Source organism: Triticum dicoccoides, chromosome 3B (assembly GCF_002162155.2).
Source record: "Triticum dicoccoides isolate Atlit2015 ecotype Zavitan chromosome 3B, WEW_v2.0, whole genome shotgun sequence".
In the NCBI taxonomy this organism is placed as follows: Eukaryota; Viridiplantae; Streptophyta; class Magnoliopsida; order Poales; family Poaceae; genus Triticum; species Triticum dicoccoides.
Genome location: NC_041385.1, coordinates 17,664,478 through 17,672,913, shown reverse-complemented (window position 1 = coordinate 17,672,913; position 8,436 = coordinate 17,664,478).

Genomic DNA, 8,436 nt, shown 5'->3' with positions numbered 1-8,436 from the left:
TTCAGGTTCGCAACAAGGATTCGCGACTCCACCACCTACGCAGGACTCGCAGACACATGAAGCCGAATTGGAGTACGGCCGCGGTCTTCGTGTGACCCGGCCACCTAATCGCTTGTCCCCTTCCGGTCGTAAGGAAAGGCCAGGTGGTCATCGTAAAGTAGGGTGATTCATCTATGCACGTGCGCGACCCATTGTATCTATATATGTGTGTATCAGACTTTTCGATTTGAACATCTATGTTTGCTGAAATAAAAATGCACCAGTCAGGAACAATTTTTCCCGCCTATATCTCCCGCCATACTATCCCGCTCCACTGCACTCGTTCTTTCCCGCCATTTTCTCCTCTCTACCTATAAAACCCCCTTCAGACGGAGGTGGATAAGCATTCGAGTGTAGTGTAGTCGAGATGTCCCATTATCCTTTCGATCGTAGTTTTCACCCTGGGATGAGCAGGACTCTTCTGAGGCTAGCTACCGATTTCAGGATGGACAATAGGATAGTTCCATGGGACGAACTCACCGGTAGTGACACCATAATGAATGGGTTGGCTCACCAATTACGTAGGTCTGGGTGGCCTGAAAGGACCTATGAGGAGGTACGTAAAGAACTTCTTAGGTTGCGTGCAAGGTGGAAGAATGTAGTGGAGCCGAAGAGTGAAACTTTCAGAAGGACTGCAGAAAATCATCCATTTTTATGGACTGAGGAGAGCGAGGATGAAGATGATATCTTCATGCCGCCGCTTCCGGGTGCTGCATCATCAAAGGGCAAGAGTTCTGCATCGTCTAAGGGCAAGAGTACTGCATCCTCGAAGAGCAAGAGTTCTGCATTGTCCAAGGGTAAGAGTTCTACGTCCTCGAAGGGAAAGAGTTCTGCATCGATGGAGGATGACGATGATGCCTTCATGTAGTTTTATTCCAGTTCTACCGTTTAATTCGGATGTACTTGCATTATTAGTTTGTACTCTCTTATTGTAGGGCATTATGTTCTATCTTAATTTTATTTTGTAGTTGTTGCACGATGTTCGATATTAGTGGAGGAAAAGAAAATGCCACTACTTTATTCTTAAACTATATTTTTTTCCATTACGACACGGCACAACTGAAAATAAGATACATTGTAGGAATAAACCTACATTTAACTCCTGAAATAAAGCTACATTAAAGTGCAGAAATAAAGATACAAATGATTGCGAAATTTAAAATACTACCACAAGAATCTACTGAGTCCAGCGTGGATATTTTCCTTTTCCATCGCCAGCTTCTTCTGCTGCCTTGGCCTCACGAGCCCTTTCTTTCTTTCTCTGCCTCTCAGCCTTACGAGCCTCCTTTCGCTGTCGTTCATGCTCCTCCATGCGACGAGCCTCTTCCCTGTTTTTTTTCCATTTCCTGAAAAAAACGGTGTTGCTCCGCGTAGTATTCTTTTAACTCTCTCTCTTGCTCTGCTTTCTCCTCAGCTTCCGCCTTCTCGCGTCGCTCTTCCGCAAATAAACTATTCCACACACGGCGACTTTTTTCACGAATCTCAGTCACTACCCAAGCCGGCTTCTCCGTGTCAATCCAACGATAGTACATGCACAGAGGCGGAGGAGACTACAACAAGAAACAAGAATGTTACTAAAGAATCAATGAAAATACCAACAATATCTATTCGTGATGGTTAAAGCATACCGGAGGCTTGTCGTACTCTGAAAGAGCTACGGCAGGATCTTCCTCATAATTGGCGCACATGAAAAACTTCATGCCCAACCAATCAGAAAAATCCGTCACCTCCTTCACCTTGCAAAGATCGCCACACCAACACCGCAGGACTACCACCCCAGGAGGCAAACTTGCATTCTTCATTTTCCTCGGCCTAATGCTTTGATCTGAACAAGGCAAACTCATATCGACTGAAAAATGTGTTACACACTTTGCGCACTGGCGATTTCTAGGATGGCTGGACGAGAGCCTCGGTGTCTTCTTTTATAGGCTCAGACGATTAATGATGACGAGAAAATAAGCGAGAACAGAGGAAAGTAGGCGGGATATTTTAGGATCCCTGTAGTGTCGGCACAACAGGGAACCTCGGATTCCCGCAACGAGTGAGTGTATTTCTGCAGTGCCATCGCGTCCTCTCAAGCAATAGCCAGCACGCGCGAGGGAATTAGCTAAGTCTGCAACAGGGAACCTGTCGCCGCGCATGACTAAAGCAAAAGCAGGCTATCAGCGTCAATTTTCGAATCATCAGAAAGAGCGAAATTTGTATCGGAATCAGCGCCGTGAGTCACGGAATCAGTGTCGTTTTCCCGCGCATGCAAAGATGCCGCCAGCAACAGTGCACCTCGCCTTCCGTGCAGTCAGCGTGCAGCAGCAGCTCTTTTTTGTCGGCAGGGGTGCCGCCTCACCCAGTGGCGGCGAGGCCCACTGGCGGGGCCCGCTCTCAGCAGGGCCTGTCGGCCAGGCACCGACCGCGCCAGGGGAGGCCGCCTCACCCGGTGGCGGCCGGGCCCACCTGGCCAGCCCCGTTCCGTCGCGGCGCGAAGCACTGCCGATAATCCGTTCGCAAGGGGTGGCCGCCTCCTCCGGTGGCGGCCGGGCCCGCCGCCTCCTGGCACGGCGGCAGGCGCCACGTGTCGCCTGCCGCGCCTGCCGCCACTAGCGAGGGGGTCCTTTTTGACAATGTTTTTGACATGTGGTCTTTTTTGGCAATTCTGTTGGCCAGGGGGTCCTTTTGGACAAAAAATCCTAGAAGAGAGGAATGCAATCGCCATTAGTCTGTGTTTACTTTATCCCTTTTTTATTTTTATTAGGCTAAAGTTTGATCAATAAATAAATAGCTAATAAATTGTCATGTGTATGACAATAATACAACCGCAAAAGATCTTTCAAATACAAATCCAACAACGTACTTAGCATTTATATTTTATCAGTCAAAGTCTGGCCCAAAATACGAAAAGGCCAATAAACCCAGACGAGGTAGTAGGAAATTTTGCATTTTTTCCTGCAGTCTAATGTCTTGTGTCTGTTTCAAATGATTCTCTTTTCAGTACAACTTCTAGTAGCTCTACTCTTTCACTCAATCAGAAGAGATTTCACCAGTCAATATAAAAAGTGAATAAAAATCAATACATGTGCATGAAACAGATGGCCACAAGGCCGCATACCAATCAATCATTGACTCTACCCGCAAAGCAACCAGAGTCGACGACCTCTGGCGGATTTTGAGGGCCGTTCATTCGGCATCCACACCAGCTCAGAGGCGCGTCCAAGGCATCGTTCCTAGGAGGGAGTGAAGGGAACATCGTCGGTGTCCGCTCCAACCTAGGCCAAAATTTGGGGTTTCACCCTTGAGTGCCCAAACTCGTTGGGGAGGGAGGTGGATGGGCTCCATATTGATGTCTCCAAGGAGATAAATGGTGTCCTAAGGCCTTTCACCTATAGCTCACCATACCCATCGCCACTCCAGCCTCCTACCCAGCCGTAGCTAATATCCCAGCTACCGATCTATAGTAACCATACAGGCCAGTCTGCTCACCATCCCCATCCTCTATCAACACATATATAGCCAGCAAACCACCACGATACCACATACCCCGCGACCTCCCCCATCCCATCCCCGCCTCCAAGCGCGAGTGGCGTAATCCTCCATATGTGGTTCATCGTCAATGCCCTAGCCGGGAGCAAGAGGCCCCTTGCTGCATGCGCCCACCATGCGTGTCTAGGTCCACACACTCTCCTAGCTCTGGCAACATCTGCTAGTTCCAGCTCGGATCTGGCTTGGGTGGGTCTAATATGTCTCCATCACACCTCTTCTACCTCTAGCTACAGCGTTCACCTTGTTCTCGTCGCCTCCCCCTTGCGGGTGGCGGATGTCCAGCCCGACAAGCAAATCATTATTCTCGATCTACTAAACCCAGCTTGACGAATAGTTGCCACACATTGTGTTCTAGCATCGACAGCCCCAAAGCGATCGATGTCAGCTCACCCCCAAAACTCAGCCTAAACTGACCTCTTGCCACCATGGCAAGTATTAAGTCACTCCGGAATAAGGCCTCCTCTGCTTTGGACTTGTATCCATAGTTATTTTCTAAACGAATATACAACACATTCCTTATATTTTTCGTTGAAAAATTACTACCTAGTGATTTATCTTGCATCGCACTCAAAATTTGTAATTTCTAGCATTTTTCTAGTGCTTTTACTTGTACATAGTATTTCAAATGTTTTGTCCTGCAGATTGTTAGTATCTAGCACAAATTAGACAATATTTGCAAACATCTACTAGCTGCAGCTTGGGGCAGAAAGTAAACAATCAGCCAAAATATCGTCAAGGTGGTAGACCCCACCGCACTCGTGAGTTCGGTTGTCGAAGAGGATAAACAGGATCATGTACCACTTTGTAGTACTCCTCTAATTAGCACTGATTAGTATTGTTTTATGCAATTGCGAACCAACCTGTGGTTGGATGGTTAGAGAGACTGTGGTATCTCCAACCCATTAGGGTTCAAGTCCTGGTGCTCGCATCTATTCCTCAATTATTTCATGATTTCCGGCAATGCGCATTAACTGGGAGTAGACGTTCCCGTCAACGACGAGGTGCCTACGGTGACTTCGTAAATTTCAAGATGATATGCCGGTTCAGTCTTTCGAAGGTGCTCATAGGGGTAGGATGTGCGTGTGTGCGTTCATAGGGGTGAGTGGTATGCGTGTGTGTATATAAGCGCTTGCACCTGTACTGTGTTCAAAAAAAATATTGTTTATGCAATTATTAATACACTAGTGTTTTCCGATCATTAGGGATCTTTTTTTACTCCTTGATTAGCTGCTTTTTAAATGCTTGCTAATTGCCCCACTGATTGAGTACGTAGTTAGTACTAATTAAATATTTCACGTAAAAAGGTACTAATTGAATATTGGTTAATTACTACTTCCTTCGTCTGGAAATACTTGTCATCAAAATGAGTAAAAGGGATGTATTTAGATATATTTTAGTTTGAGATATATCTTTTTCTATTTATTTTGATGACAAGTATTTTCGGACAGAGGGAGTACGTACTCGGTTCCTTAATTAACGGTACAACTGAGTACTAGCAGGACAATGTCTTAATTAACTCAGATGATGTGCATGCATGGATCGCATCCAAGTTGATCCCGCTTTTAAATGATGGGACGTATCTGCATGCATGGACCGCATCCAAGACGGGGTCGGAAATATCCAGTGGGTCCCAGGTCCAATGAACCTATAAATTAAAAAATAATTTAGATTTTAAAAAGAGTAAAAAGATCCTGTAACTTTTTAGAATCAAACATGGTCAGGGATTACACTCATGTAAAAAGTTTCACGAAGGAATAGCTTTTTACTAACTCCATAGCTTAGAAAACAAAATTTGAAGTGCAAAATGGGTGAAATAGTATTATTTTATAGTGTCGAACCCAAAAAATAATGAAATTCATTCATTCACAATATATTTCACACAAGTGTAACATCTGATCAGGTTTGATTCCAAAAAGTTTCACATTTTTTTACTCCTTTGTGGAGGCATCGAGGACAGAATAGGTCCAAATAGGAATAGGGAGAATTATATATTTTAACATCCATTATATGTCAAGTACGTGTCCTATCAAAATGAAACTGAGTAAAAAAAAAAAGAAATGATCTACTGACCACTGCGTCACTCCTCTCGACGACTCAAGGGAGAAACCCTAGCTTGCACCGGCTTTCCGCCGTCCCCTACTACCGATGCCACCGCGACGGCGGCAGGCCCCGTCCCTCAACGGGGGAGGGCATCCTCTGGCCATTCTCACATAGTGGAGTCAAAATGCCAAGGCGAAAGCCTCGGAGATGGTGAAGGTAGTGCGACCAGCTTGGGGATGATATGTGATGGTGGTCATATGGAGCAAGGCAGCAAGAGGAATCGATCTCGCGGCGATGCAATCATCTTTGGGGAGGGGATCGACAACGGCTCGTCTGGCGCCCTATGCCCCCCGTGTAGTGGACGTGCAACAGATGGGCTCCGTCACTTGTCTCTAGTGTTGTGGCTCCACTGCTCAGGACGGCTGCGGGTGGTGTGGCCATGTTATTGCAAGGGTGGGTATTATCTTTTTGTGGACGTGGTGACATCGAGCGGGTCGACTGGATGGTGGAAGCCATGGGAACGGCCTCAAGATGTGAATAAGCTACATAAGCCGATGCGGCAACCACAAAATTTGTGGCGGCATGAGCCCCCTAGGGCGAGGTTCTCGGCCCTCAACGGTGTGGGTGACATGTCGGCATTGCGTGGGGTGGTGGGTGTGTTGGCTGGGATGATGTGGTCATCTGGGGCTGGTTGGTTTTGTTGTTGGTTGTTGGCGACAACAATCGGAATGTGATGTAATGATATTGTGGCTTTGGTGGATAAATGGGTATCATGCGACAACGCTGGGTTTTGTGATCTATAGGTGAAAGTCTAGCACCCACTTTGGTCGATGCCGATGATGACGGCGTCCTTGGATGTCGTTACCTTTTTTCGAGGCGTCACCGCGGAGCTCCTTCACCTTCCTGAGGTTGTGTGCCCACCTGGATGGTGCCGAAATTAAAAAGTTCCCAAGGCATCGTCGCTTGGAGGAAGTGAAGGAAACGATGTCGTTTTCAGCTCCAACTTAAGCATGAACTTGGGTTTTCATCCAAGATACTCCATTAATAAGGGAGGTGAAAGAGATCCATAATGCTTTCATGTAAGTTAGGGAGAAATGTAAGCTAGACTGTAATGCTCCTGGTTGATGAATGAAGCTTTACATTCGCAAAAAAAAAAAAAAAAAACCATGTAAAAAGCTGAGGACCATACCTGACGTCTCGGTTCCCACCGCTGCTAGTCTCCTTCAATCCACCCATAACAGCAGATGCTGTTTGCCTCGATCTGTTTGCTGCGTGCGGATATACGTACTCAGCGCGGTCCTTGGCGAGGTTTTTATATACAACATAAAAGCAAGGCTGATTGTGGTTATAAATAGGAGTCCAATCCGAACTCGTACCCGTCAGAGCTACCAGCCGTACAGGTGGAGGAATCCTTACCCGATTAGGCACATGAGGAGACGCAGAACATGGTAAGTATTCCTTCGATTCGCCGTCGGGCCAGCATAGACCCACCGACCTTTCCTCTCTAAGTATAACCTGCTCGGTTTAGTGCATCTCTCAAAATAAATCATCAAACAAATGCCACCAAATGTCCGCGAACACATTCAAACATGGGTTCAAACATATTCATGCACAGCCGGCCGGGTATAGGCCATCCAACGGTGATCATCAGATGTTTGTCCTCTCAAGGACCCTACGACATTGATCATCAAATCACCCCCCGTCTGGACTGGACTGTCCGGACATTTTTTGTCGTCTAACGGTGGTTACCAATATTGTCCCGACTAGTTCGGACATCCAAAATCCAATAAAACGAAACTAAACAGAGAGGCAGTTTGCAGGCGTCTGGACCTCCACCATGTAGCTAGGCCCTGACAACGCGGAACCATGTCCAAAAATCCCTCTCTGCACTACGCCTAGAACCCTTCCTCTGCTCTCCGCGCCGCATTCCTACCAGTCAGAACGGACGTGACTGGACGAGACGACGTCATGGATTCCTAGACAAATTCATGCATGTTGACCGGCTAGCCACCTACCCAACATTCACACAGGTGTGTAGATCAAGGCCAACTCTGACCGCTGCCGCATTGAATCAAAGTCAGCCTGCTTGGCCCAACTATTTAAGTCGGTCGGCCTCGGACGCAAATCCTACAGCACTACACCGTCGCCTCTCCTCTCCTCTTGGCTCCTCTCTCAAAATTCGCACACCTCCCACTCCGGCCGCAACGGACAATGCTGAGGGTCGTTTACGTGGTTGGATGTCGCGTCGCCAAGGGTGCTAGTGAACCATGCACTCACGGAGGACTCCCACGGAGACCTCCGCCCAACGTGGCCGCCAGATCAACGGCCACTAACCAACTCCTCAAAGTGGAGTTGGTCGAGTCCGAGCGCTTGGCCTGACTTAAAGGAAATGTCTAGTTGCGCTAGACGAACCCCGCGGCCGTGCACCTGTGCCAGGCGGAGGCAGCCGAGGGGCTGCACCACGAGTGCACGGTGGTGGCCAATCAGGGTTGCCGCGACGCCTGGCGGGCCTTCCACCACTAGAAGGACGACGACTTAGATAGTAGTGACGATGACGATGGAGGTGCCAACAGCCATGAAGGCTATGCCTATGAGATCACCATCCGGTATCTATCTTAGTTTAGTTTAGGTTTGGTTAAAATTTTGTTTAGTTTAGTTGAAACTTTGTTAAATATTTGGAATAGTTTGCCTCTACTGTCTACACCCATTGGTTTATATAGACCACAAGGTCCTGTATGAATGAGTTAGCCTCTATGGTCTACACCCAGGGTACCTAGGGTTATACATACGTCGGTTACATCTAAGGATAAAACTTTTGAAGAT